Source organism: Syngnathus floridae, chromosome 9 (assembly GCF_059516105.1).
Source record: "Syngnathus floridae isolate MCC-2025c chromosome 9, RoL_Sflo_1.0, whole genome shotgun sequence".
Classification (NCBI taxonomy): Eukaryota; Metazoa; Chordata; class Actinopteri; order Syngnathiformes; family Syngnathidae; genus Syngnathus; species Syngnathus floridae.
Genome location: NC_142421.1, coordinates 2,739,781 through 2,753,523, shown reverse-complemented (window position 1 = coordinate 2,753,523; position 13,743 = coordinate 2,739,781). Strand labels below are relative to the sequence as shown.

Sequence of the window (13,743 nt, the reverse complement as noted above, 5' to 3'; positions counted from 1 at the left end):
CTACCTCATCCTTCATTCTGCCGTGTTTTCCCTCTCCGAGCGTATCCCGTAGAGTCTACCTGGACAGAGCCCGCCCCCGCGCAGCTCCCCGCCGTTATTACCCCACCCCATTCCCAGCGGCCGTTCCCCAGGCGGTTGGGCGCGGAGGGCGCAGGCTGGCGGGGGTGATGGATGACCATTAAGGCAGCTTATTGGAAACAGTCTGATTTATGGCCGAGCGCTGCCTCGGCCTAATGGCTTCATTTCTTTCTGCCGCCACATGATGTCACAGCCAAGGTCACCGCGCCAACACCGGCCCCCCGCCACTACCCGCCCGATCCCCTTTTGTTGTGGTTTCTCCGGTTGATGACCTAAGAGGGAGCAGGACGAAGGAGGGGAGGCAGGCAGTGTGAGGGGGGGGGGGGGTTGTTTGCCAACGCATAGAAGTGATGAACGAGCGTTCGGAGGCGAAATGCTTTGCGTTTGCAGAAATACTTTAGTACAAATTCTGTTTGCGAGGGTAAATTAGTTTTTATTGCCCACGTTCTTAAAGTCTTCCCACCCCCCGCTCCTTCCTTCCCAACCTCACTATACAAATGAAAAACTCCATCCCTTTTCCCCTTCTTTCCGCTTCCACATCTCAATGACGATGAAAACGCACACGCATGGACACGCACGCACGTACATGCGAGGTTTTATGGCTTTGCTTCAGACGGCCATTATTCATTTCTACTTTAAATGAACACCATCCAGTATATGAGGCCGACCATTAAGCAGACGATCAATAAGAATGCCATTACAGGTAACGTAAAAGAAGAAGGAAAAACGCTGATATTAGCGCCGCACCAAACAAAATATTTGATAGCGGGCGGCCTCCTGGTTGAAGCCGGGAAGATCCACCACGCATGCGGTTTGGAAATCGTCGTGTCGGTTGAGGTTATTTATTTACTCGCGGATGCTTAGTCAACACTCCCGTTGATCCCCGATGCGTCTCTTCGGAATCTCCACGTCTCCAATATACAAAGACTGTCTTCTTTGGGTTTGCTTATCGAGATTAAATAAATATTAGATTATATGGAATGCAGATGCTTGACACAGTTGCTCATTGCTTTGCATGCACTTAACTTAATATGGAAGGAAGGAAGGAAGGAAGGAAGGAAGGAAGGAAGGAAGGAAGGAAGGAAGGAAGGAAGGAAGGAAGGAAGGAAGGAAGGAAGGAAGGAAGGAAGGAAGGAAGGAAAAGATTGTTAAAAGCCACAAAAATGAACTATGCTAGCGGGCTAATTGGCTAACTTTGCTGAGCACTACTACGTCAGCGCACACACACACACACACACGCACGTTTATGCACACACACAGGCCCAATCGTGGCGTTTGCAGACGAAGCAAACACTAAATTTCAGGCTGCTGCCGAGCAAGCACTTTGTGTTGGGCTGCTTGTGATTTATGACGAATCCTTCTCTCCATTTGTCACTCATGGCAGGAATGTATAATTCAAAACATTCTCCATTTTGTCCCCTCCACACACACCCCCACCACCAACACACACGACCAGACCACATCTACCTGCAAAATACACTCTTGCCGTATTACTTCCACGTATGGTGGGATGAAATGTACTTAAATTTACAATTGGGAATATTTTAAATATTAAAATAATGCTATTTTTTGTAATATTGGTTTTCATTTTTAACAATATAATCATTCACAATTATACAAAAATATTAAAATAAATAACATATTTTTGGTATACTTTTGGAATGTTTTATTAAATTTGTAACCAGGCATTAATTTAAGGCAGGCGTCCATTTTTTGGTTTGTATACTTTATACAGTTAAAAAAAAAAAAAAGTGTATGTCTAGTTTTCATGTTGCTGATTGACATCTCCCCTGACTGAGCCTCATGTCTGCTGTCAAGCTTTTTCTTCGACTTCCCTCACAGTTCCTCCAGCCAAACGACACTTGAGAATCTGCTGTCTCACTCAAACACGCCGATTGCTTCACCCCCTCAGGCCACCCTTCCAATTATTATTATTATTTTGCCAACCTGCCCGTCTGGCAAGGCCGCTTCAACCCAAAGGCTTGAAAGCAAGGCTCAGGGCCAGCCTAGTGGCTATGCGGCGCTAGGTGAGCTCCGGAATGTCAGCAGCTGATGCTGTTTCCTCCGTGGGGAAAAGTCAGCTCCCTGGGAAAGTCCAACGCGGGCCAAGCATTGTGCGTTCTCTCGGCATGGGCTCGGCGTCAAAGCTCTACTTGACAGTTGAACACGCACATGCTGCTCTTCACACTTCACAGCACGTGTTTGTGAGGCGCGTTGGGATTAAAACCCGTCATCGCAGGACAGGAAGAACTTAAAACCCTAAATCAGGTTTCAAACCCTAACTTGAAACCCTAGTCTTCATTTTACCCCTTAATTTGAAATCCTAAACCTTGTTTAAAAAAAAAAAAAACAAGCCGAGCCGTCTTGCCCTTGTTCTGCGCATGTCGGTGTGTTTCGTGATTTATAACGACACACATACACACACAGTAAGTAAATAAAGTCAACGTACTTGAAACTGTGATGAAGACTTGTCTTCTCTGCTGGCTGCACTGTGTTGATTTAAAGGCCTGACATTTACAGCCAGCGGCTCCATTATTCACACTCGCACCACAGTGGCAGCGGGAAGCTAGGCTAGTCACTAAGCTAGTAGTTATTAAGCTAGCAGAGGAAGACAGCTGGAGCCTGTGGACCAGGAAGCATCCTGCCGGTTTTGGTTCTCCTGGCGCTAGGTGTGGATTCACAGTGTTTCCAAGAAGTCCAACGCTGAACCACACAAGAGAAGTAAAATGTGGGAGTAAAGCAGCTGCTCTGCTTCGTTTAGTCATCGCCTGGCAACACTCGGAGGTCACGATGGATGGTTAGACTCATTTCAAATCCCATCCCTAACTTGATACCATCATTTGAAACCCTAACATTGACTTAAAACCCTAAGCTGAAACCACAACTCTTACTCAAAACTGTAATCTGTCTTGAAACCTCAATTTGAAGCCCCAACTCCATTTTGAAACCCAAACTTGAAACAGTAATCTCAAACATTCCCCAGACTTTGCACCCTAATTTGAAACCCCAACTCTGCTTTGATCTTCCAATTTGCCCTTAAAACCCCAATTTAAAAACAACCCAAATAAATCCGACTTATCCAACTTACATTAGAAAATGGAGATACAATTAATTAATTACAAAATAAATTAAATAAGATTTTGTTTGGAAACCTAACCCCGGCTTGAAACCTTACTTTGAATCCCCCGCCTTTCAGCGAGTAAAGTCAAACACTCAGTTTAATGGAGTGGAAAGCAGCTGTTTATTTGGTGACAACCTGGCATGAGTGCCACTCGGCCGTATTGTCTCATTTTCTGCATAAATTATGAATGTTTATCAATCGTTTCAGCCAAGTTGGCCCCGATGCTGCTTTTTCTCGCACTTAACTGTTTTTCCAGAAAAAAAGGCCTTCCGCCTGCCACCAATGTCGTAATGGACGTGCAGAATGACTATCTGTCGGCCATAATAGATGACAATAATGGGAAACTGTCCCTGAGCACTCGTTTGGAGTCTTCCTGCCCATCCGCTGATAGCCTTCATATTTAATTCCCCTCCTATCGGCAGGAAAACAGACACTTTCCGACCATCTACAGGGAGCGCGTTTACAATAAAAGGCCGGCCGAAGCCTCGGCTCACGTTTCCGTCTAACGGCGGCGAGGACATAAACCTCCGGGCCAGACCTCATTTTGTCGGCGCCACGGCCCGAACGCGCGAGAAAATAAAATCAATATGGCTGCACACAATCCGCTTAACTTGTAAAAACGGCTGAGGAAAAAAAAAAAAAAGTTTGGTTCTCTTATTTCGACTTTTGGGGGCTTTTATTACGATTACTTGTTGCGGAGTTAGCATTGAGCTATGCTAGGCTATATGTTAGAATTGTTAGCATGTTAACATTATTATAAGAGTAAATCATTGGTGAATATAAGTTGTTAGTTGAAATCTTTATGTCAAACCCTAACTCTTTTTTTCTACCCTAATTTGAAACCCTACTTTGACTTTCCTTTCCTCAATATTGAAGACAATAGAACTAGAAGTGATTGATGACGATAGAGAACGGCGGCAAGATGCTTCCTGATGTCTTTTTGTGGAAATATATGCTTCCATTAACACACGTGCACTGACACACTTATACACACACACGTGCCAGTTTTGCACACGCATGCTCAGACACCGATTGTAACCACATCAATCCACAACCCACTGCTCCATCCTAAAATACACTCTTGAGAGCGCTTGGTGGTGGGAGAATTACGTTGGAACCATTGTAGTGTCGTGTGTGTGTGCATGTGCGTGTTCCACCGCCTTTAAATGAGCTTCATGCAATATTAAAGAATGCGAAATTAAGTGAGGATGTGCTGGGAGCGCAAACGGTGTGACTGCCCCGCCAAGGGCACCATGGGAAATAAGCGGTCCGGGCGTTCCGTTTGGGGAAAAGCAGACCACTGGATATTATTATGCTCCCTCGCTCGATCCGTCTTTGCTCTCCAACATGGTAATTCTCGCGAGCTATCCGGAGGGGCCTCGTTGGACATATTGAACGTATCGCCATGGTGACCATTTATAGTCGGCATCAAAGTGCTGTGGAAAAAAATTGTCTCGGCGTGAAAAATGAAATAATTCCTGCTTGGAACACACTTTGATGTCAATCTGTGAAAAACATTGAACACATCGGTCAATATGACAAACACAAACAAACAGCAATGAAAAATGAAGATCTGTTGTCTCTGTGGAAATTGTATCCATATGGAGACTAAGGGCTGTTGAGGCACAGTGACAGACTTAGCTAACTTAGCGTATGTGTTTACGATTGGCATTTCTAGCCGCGTATCCTCAAATGCCGATGAGACTATTTTATATCGGCGAGCAGATTAAGGGCGACTGCAGCAAAGTGGAGACTATGGACTAGAAGGCAGTAGTGTCCAAAAACTAGGACCAATAACTATAATTGGATGTGAGCGTTCATGTTTATTGTTGTACTCAAAAGTTACGACGGGGGCAATTATATGTCTTAGTGGAGAGTGAATTCAGCAAATAAACAGCGACGTGAACACTGTGGACAAACTCAGACAGCAGGAATGAGATTGTGGAGAGTCCAGATCTAAAGCACAACATTAGTTTGTGTGTATATTGTTGTCTTTCAAATCTGGGCAGTTTTACATCTGAGGAGACTAAGGGCAGCAAGAAGGAGACCATGGAGTAAAAGAGAGTGAATAGTTGGCGAGCAACTAGCATGGCGCGTCGACGGAAAAATGCATTGTGGGTTCTCAAGGACTCGGACAGGGATCTGTCTATCTCGCTATAGAGCTCACATGGTGTAGAAAGATGATGTGGCTTGGAGCCAGGATTTGGCCTACTGTATATCACGGCAGCAAGGAGGAGGCATGAATGAACATTGAGAAAAGACGACGGCGGCAAGGCAGAGCCAGCCCTCCCCGTCCAGCGCAGTGCTTTCGTTTTTACGAGGCCATTCCCGAAGATGAGCAACATCAATCTTTACTTGGCCACTGGGATGAGCCTGCCTCAAGGCGGACCACGCAAACTATACTACGCTAACATACTACTTTGCCCAAACAAAAATATGAGTCGTAAGAATATATATTTACAGTATATATATAAATTACTTACTTTTCAGATGACAGTTTCTAATCTGGGTCAAGGTTTTAAAAGTAGGGTTTGCAGCAAGTGCATTTGTCCGAACTGAGACATGACGTGGCTGGAGAAATCTCCAACGTCCTCTAGCTTCTCGTTTCTTCTGAAAGACAGGACGGGTGGGGGAAGCGCAGATCAATGATATGGATCTGCATGCGCGCGCCAGTGCGCGTGTGCGTGTCATTATCGGACACTTGAATGAGTGATGATGTCGTCTCGGGCCGGCCAATTACGAGCAAGTCTCGTTTATTACCGGGCGAGACAAAGAAGGATGAAGGCCGTGTTGCACATAGCGATGAGGACGACGAGGAAGACTGCGGCCGTGTGTATGTGTGTGAGTGTGAGAGAATCCGTCAGCAGCTGCTCGGTGATCAATGGAAAAGAAAACAAATGGTGGCCAGAGGAATTTGGGTTTTGAACTTTCCCCGAGTGTGAGGCGGAGGAGGATGCCAGCCGTTAAAAGCCGAGCGAGCAAGGCACAAGAGCATCTTTTAAATCTCACCATCGTCAACCCTTCGGATCACATGATTTACATTTGTGATATGGAGTATATTTTTTTGGTGAGATTCTTGTCTGAGTTTGGACCCCATCATACACTCAACCTCTCACACGTGTATACAAACAACATTCGGAGCTTGACAAGACATGCCCGGCTCATTTTTTAACCGCCAGCCGACTCCATTTTGTTTCCCCCGGCGAGGCCTCGGACGTCCTTACGCGAATCTCGCCGGCCGTTATCGCACAGAGGCTACATTGTTGGACCGGCTTGACAAACAGCAGAGTTCAAGGGCGCTGATAGCAACAATGTGTAATTACTCCACTCCCTCCCTCCCTCATGCCTCCTCCACATTTTTTTTTTTTTTGGAATGTTCCAACTGGGAAAGTACCACTGACAAAGATGTGACTGAGATGGCGGTGTTAGCTATCATCTGGGCTGCGTTATGTGATTCTTCAAAGCCTCGTGTTCCGGAAAACAAAGTTGAACATTTATATATATATATACAGTGATAAGCCATTTATTTATTTTTACCTTATCCCCCTGCAAGCCTAATTTTCTCTCATGGTGGCAGCACTTCATTTATTTCATTGTGTGATTATCTCCACCGAAAATAACAATCGTGTCTCTGGTCTTAAACTCGCCAACAAGTTCTTCTCATCTCCGTGATTATCCACACTAATATGCATAATTGAGGCAATCATATTTTTGTTCATAAAAGCAAACGTCTCTTACGTGTCGCTAAGGAACTGCGGAAAATTAGCACGACATCGCTATTCTCTAATTAATCCGTCAAGATATGGCGAGGGCAATTAAATGGACCAAATCTGGGCCTGCTGGTTATTAATGTAGTAAACTGGTGAGATATGTGGACATTTTTAATTTGTCAAACTCAATGTATGGGAAATGTCAGAAGAGAAAGCATATGCATGTATGTGTGAATCATAATTAGCGTGCATGTGTGTATCTGTGTGTGTGTGTGTAGTCGAGCATCATGGAGAAAGAGGTCACATCCATATTCATGCTAACCATCATGAAACAAAAAAAAAATGTGTGATGATAATACATGAACAAATAAATCTTACAGTACATATAATTGTTGAATATCCATACAACTGATATTTGATTTTTACAACAGAAATGGCTTTTTATTGGACAGCATCAATGCCATAAATTACATTTTAATTACATTTAAATGAATGAATAATGAATGTAATAAAATTTCACAAGGCAATAAAAAAAAGAAAAAAAATCTAAGTAGAATAGTCAAAAGATTTAAATAAATATCCTATAAATGTAAACACACTAATACACTGTGAATCACAACAATTTAAATAAACTAAAATACAAGCTAAACTAGAATGAAATACAACAAAATAAACTGCCAGTATAAAAGATGTCAAATAAAGTAAAAGAAACATGAAATGTCTTGAATAAAAACAACAATGATAATAATGATAAAAAATGTAAAACTGTTTACATAAAAACTCAAATAAAACAAATATATTCCAACAAAATAGTATAAAATAAATACTATTTTTAATAATGGCAGCACACCATGAAAAGCCAAAAACAACCCATTAAATTTGAGCTAATACTTTGAAGCAGTTCCCTTCCAAGGAGTAACGATGATAAAATAAAATACTGCAAAAAAATCATTTGTGAGTGTGAATAAAGTGAGCCTATAAAGAGTAAAGATAAAATAAAATAGTGATATATTGATGAGCCGCACAGAAGTGAGGGCCTTGCGGCAGGGGTCCTTCTCAATCACTCTAAGCAGACACGCTCGTATTTAAAACAGCGGGTCCACTTGGCGGGCTGCTGTGTAACGGCCCGTCAGCGTCTTTCCAACATGGCTTCTTATTGCTACCTACAGTGTCGCTCTCCTCCGGTACATCTCACGTCATCATTTCTCTCACTTACTTTTCACAGCGTGAGAGAGCCAAGGAGAGGATGAAGAAAGAGGAGGAGGAGGAAATGGAGCGTCTGCGGGCGAGCAGGAGAACATTCCAAAGTGGTGAAGAAGACATCGGAGCAGATATTTCCGCTGCGGATGAATTAACGACCCTCTCCGACTGAGTGAAGAAGCAGCACGTCACTCACAGGCGAGGAAAAGTATCCCTTCCCGATTTCCTTGTGAGATTTGTCTTGATTTAAAAATCAAATATTTTTGGAGTTTGAGAAAACGAATACATTTTTGATTTCAAAAGGCAAAATTCCAAACTTTTACAAATGGAATGGTGGCCACGTTCCATATCGCTCATCTGTGTTCATCTCCTCCTCATCTCCTCTTCCTCTTCCAAAACACATGGTTCCCACAGGCCGCCCGCTGCGGCGGTTAGCGCCCACTCGAGAGCCGTGACGCGGCGTGTACACAACACCGCAAATGTCTTCGGACTGTTCCCAGGCATCGCCTTACCCGCCGCCATCACTCATAAGTCTGTCATGAGGCTCAGCGGGTGGCACAAGCTGTTGCTATCATGTACAAACTCATGAACTGCTCTTTTAAAGTTTTATTATATCATATTGGTATGTATACACATTTATTCCTTTTATATATGTATTTGTGAATTGTATGATCGAATTTAATCATATTATCTACTTGGGGTTATCTCATGTAGTTTGTAATTCTAGCCTAAAAATTCTTGTTATGCAAATGAGGGGCTTTAGTGTGATAATACAAATTCATGAAAAAAATATTAAGTTTAATTCCATACGCATATTTTGAGTTGAAAAGATGTATTCATGTGATTTTATTGTGTTTGTATACATCAGTAGCTCCTGCTCGTTGTTTGGCAGACATTTTGTTTTTGACCGGAAGTTCTTTCAGAGTGTGCAGGTGTACCTAACAAAGTGACCGCTGAGCTTATACTTCATCTTAAAATCAATTTTAAACATATTTGGAGTTTTCAAGGGGATTAGCAACAAGCGTGGCTTTATTGAGTTGCCTTGACGCTAACTATGACAAATGAGCCACAACAAGTAAAGGTCACCACGTTATAAAGCACGGTGTTTTTTACATTAGCTCCGTCTGACATTATCAAGAGGAGCTCCATTTGTTTTTCATTGATCTCATACAATAGGTCACATTAGGTTGATATCAACACTTATGATAACTTCCCCTCCGCTTTTTTTTTTTTTTTTTTTAAATAACCACACGATCCAGGCCAACCCTGCGGCAATCATCACGACCAGCATCATTTATGCAAATGTAATTAGAAGCTAGGAATATGATATGGCAGTGCAGGGCGCTAGTGGAAATTTATCACCAAAGCTGCGCGCCATCTAAACATTCAATTAAAATATTGGATTTCATCGAGTTCTATCTCTAGGTGATAAATTAAATAGCCGAGGGAGTGCTGATTTTATTAATAATGTGAAAGAAGGGGGAGGGGGTACCAAAGTTAGCCCGCTTGGTAGAGCTGAGCAATACAGCCTTCAAATAAAATATAATCAAATTATTTGGTTGGTTACAATGTTCATCTGGATAAAAAAAAAAACTTGAATTAATCAACAATTCATCAGCCAGCCCTTTACTTAGCATGAACAGGATTGTCGTTTCTCGCGGCCTCATTCTGGTGGGCAACCATCGTCCCACTTCTCTGAATGTCACATTACAATGTTGTTTTTTTTCTTCCATTATAATATATAATATGACCTTATTCTTACCACATTTACATAACAGCCCTCTGGATCCTTTTGATATTTTAATCTTTTTTTTTTGTGTGGTTCTGGTCCACTTTTGTTATGATGTAGATAAAACTAAACTTTTCAAAAAGATGCACCGAAAATTTGAGATCATTTAACTAACCCGTAATCATTGTCCACAAGACTTAAATCTACTCGCTGACTTCCGTGTGTGTGTGTGTGTGTGTGTGCACTTGACAGCAGGCTGTCAACAGGCGCTGAGGTGGCAGACAATGTTGTGTGTGCGACCGATTTGGCGGGCGGGGTGCTTTTGTGCGATGTTCATTTAGACATTTCTGCGTGTGTGTTTTATACAGGTGTGTGTCGACGTGCACGACAGGTGTCGAATCCTATGTCAGGGGCGAGGTGGCACTCTCATCTCCCGTGCCAGGGTGTCTCTACACGTGTGCCTGGCGTCAGCAAGGGGAACACCTTTCGCCCCTCAACACGCTTTTGAACGCAACGCACACATGCAGGCGTATAGAGGTCATTAGCCTTTGCGCCCCGAGACAAGTTGAAAACACGCAAATGTCAACGTTGCGTATTTGCAGCTGGGATGTCCGTGATCGTACGCACATTTCCACCATGCGTGTGTACGGATCAGATGTTGTGAATAAAGTGTCGGCGTTTTAATTAAACGGCATCTGGAAGCATCTCGGGTGGCGATCGTACCTTCGGTGTGTTTCGAAGACTGTCAGCTAAAATTCCGCAAACAAGTCGAGACAAAAGCAGAAGTACAACTCCGAGCTTTGATGCTTCTCTTTTTGAATTTGTGTTAAGAAAGTTCTTAATGGTGCCCTTTGTGTGTTCTTTGACCCAGCCTTCACCCTAACCCCTCCATCGGGATGTCAATGCCAAAAATATGACGTTATTCTTCCCAAAATGGAACCCTCCTCCTTCTGACTGACCGCAAGGTAAGATCCCCAGCGCCGACTTGATTATTTTTCTCGAAACGCCGTGAGCACATGTGCAAATGTATATTTAACATTTCGCTAAACATAACATCAATTAATCTGACGTGCATGTATGTGTGTGGCTGAAATCTCTCCAAGATCAATTTTTAAAGATGTCACCTCCTTTTTGCAGGATTTATTTATAATTTGAGTGCAGTCCAGGCCTTGAAGGTGTCAAGGCCACTGTCAAATTTCTTTTCGGGGGTTAGCATAACTGTCAAGATGAATAATTCGAAATACTTTGATGTAGCTTAAGTGAAACCTTAAAAATCATCTTCGTTTCATAATTATCACCTCTCGAGACAGTCGTGAGCCAATGCTAGCGTGAAGCGTAGCATTGTTAGTGTAAATGGGCAAAACTGGAACGGAACGCTACATAATCGCAATAAACAGTGTCCGAAAATTATGGTTAGCACTCAAGCGCAAAATAAATCTTGCCTTCTACCTCAAGTGTCGTTCTTACTTTGACGTAGAACAAATGCTGCAAATGTTTTGACAGTTTTCTTGGCTCCCTCAAGCTGCTTTTAAATTCTTTACAATGATGACACTTGTTAGCGTTCTAAAATTATCTTGCGGGCTAAAGTGCGTTAAGACCAAATTTGTCTCCTGAAACGAGTCGGGCCAAAAATCTTAAATATTAAATGTTTCATATTTCTGTATATGTCTATGTGTAACCATGTGTGACCGTTCTGTGTGCGTGCGTTCATGGAAATGGAGATAATGATCTATGACCTCAGGAAAATTGTATGTATTCATGTGTCATATGCACATGTGTGTTTATTTGCATGGCTGTGCGGGAAGTGCACATTTTCTGTGTGTATAGTTTAATGCGTGGATGTGTATTTAATGGCAAGCGTCACGTTGAAGCCAAGTTGGCACCGCCGAGCGATGACCTCACTTGTCCTCGACCCGTTTCGAAATCGCTGTGAGATGTTGAGGTTTTCTCCGAGCGCCTTTCATGGTGACGGCGAACGATGAGAAAATTCCGGCTCACTTCAACACACGTTTGCTTTGGTTGGACTTGGAGAGAGAGGGAGAGAGAGAGAGAGAGAGAGAGAGATCACCCCCCCAACCTCAATCTTCTGTTGGTGGGAAGGAGGCTTGACCCCCCCCCCCCCCCCCCCCCCCCACTCCGACCCCCAGCATCCCTCATTGTTTGCGTGTGACTGCACACAAAACAAAAGCGTTGAGCGCGTGGGCGCCGGCGGATGCAGACTTGACTTGACCTCTATTTGCATATCAATCAATTGTCAACACTTATTTTCTTACTTTTCCTTCACATGATGACTGTACACAGTTTGTCAACTTTTTCCGCCGCGTTCATTTCGAAGGAAATGAGCTCAACTCTTGTGTATTTCATTTCAAAACAGCACCAAAACAAACATAACTACAAAAACAAATTACATTATATAACCACTTAAAACATTAGCGTGGTGCCATGGATGAATTGCTCTTGCTTTAATTGCTGCCAGAAGAGCAAAAGCAGCCATGATGATGAATTGAGAATATTTGCACATGGTCAGTAAAGTCATCCACCTTTGTGTGGCGGCTAGGCTAAGCCATAATTAGCATGGTGGTCCATGCATGAGTGGTCACATGTTAAGTAGTGGAGTGGACAGTCGCTAATTAACCGTCGCTCAAATTAAATGTGTGTCTGTGACTGGATCTCAGATGACCACTCGTGTTTGGTTCTCACGTCCGCTCTATTTGGACGTTTGTGTCACTTTAGTGTATGTCAATGTCAACATAACAAATCCAGGCGCAGTGTGATTATATTGATTGATTATATTTGTTTTCTAAATACTTCATCGAGAAAAAAAAAGTCAATTAGCGGTGGACCAAAACAAGAAATAATTTCAATTTGTTTATGATGTCATCTTCTAGGGTTCTCGTCAAGTACGCAAAGCGACAGCGTTTTGGAGCAGCTGGAGAGTTTTTCAAAAATCTGGCATGAAATAGTAAGTAAGCCTTCTTATTTTTTGCTGGACTGTATGTCATTTTTACTTTCAACAATCAAATCAATCCAGAGTTATAAAATTGAAATGATTTTAGTTTTAGTCATTTATTTTAGTGTTATTATTTACAATAAATTAAAAAATTGGTATATTGCGCCCATTCCTGGTCATGGCCATAAATCGAAAATCATCAGGGACAGAAAATAAAACAAAAGTCACCAAGCAAAATCATTCTTGGAGATTTCTGTCTCTCTCTCTCTCTCTTTTTCTATCTCTCTCTCTCACACACACAAGCGCCTGCCTCGCTGTTACTGGATTCGGCTGAGTGAGAGCAGGCCTGCACTATTTCACCTCAGGGTGCCCGCCAGGGTCAGGGGTCGTGTGTAATGGTCCAAACCATCTCGGGGAGAAAAAAAAGAAGACGCCTTCACTGGGCTGACAAACTTCTCACACCCTGTAATCACAAAGCCCAGTGTGTGTTGGTGTGAAGACGCTAAAGAGCACTTTAGTGTATTGTGTTGCTAAAGGACAAGTTTAATGAGCAAGTAATCAGGGTGACAGTCATGCCTGAGGTCTATTTTGTATTTCACCTGGAGAATGTGTTATTTCATCTATTATTCAAACAACATTATTAGTTGTAGTATTATTTGCATTAATGTTATTATTTTGTGTTTTAAAAAAAAATGAGGGCAGATTCAGAATCGACTCAAAAAAATCCTCTATAAAAAACTTTTCAAAATTTGGTGACCAGTGTTATCAATAAGAAAAAAAATCCCTTCAGATTTAACAATTTGATAATAATTTTTAAACGTGTCATTATCAGTAAATGGCGATACCGTCCGTGTTAGCTTGATATCAGATTGATACCGAATCCCACAGTATTGCACCTCCATTTTTTATTATAACAATAAAGCCAAGTTCCATATACTGTCATTCCGTCACCTTG

The 13,743-nt window shown here is 42.5% G+C and overlaps 1 long non-coding RNA gene across 1 annotated transcript in view; it reads left to right on the top strand.

Annotated features, from left to right (window-relative positions):
• The window catches only part of LOC148392885 (uncharacterized), a 32,524-nt gene that overhangs the window by 2,674 nt on the left and 16,107 nt on the right, over positions 1 to 13,743 (top strand). The window contains exons 3-6 of the long non-coding RNA XR_015860305.1: positions 8,135 to 8,731; positions 10,207 to 10,375; positions 10,710 to 10,803; positions 12,727 to 12,800. This is a non-coding gene — a long non-coding RNA (uncharacterized LOC148392885). The remainder of the gene's footprint in view (positions 1 to 8,134; positions 8,732 to 10,206; positions 10,376 to 10,709; positions 10,804 to 12,726; positions 12,801 to 13,743) is intronic.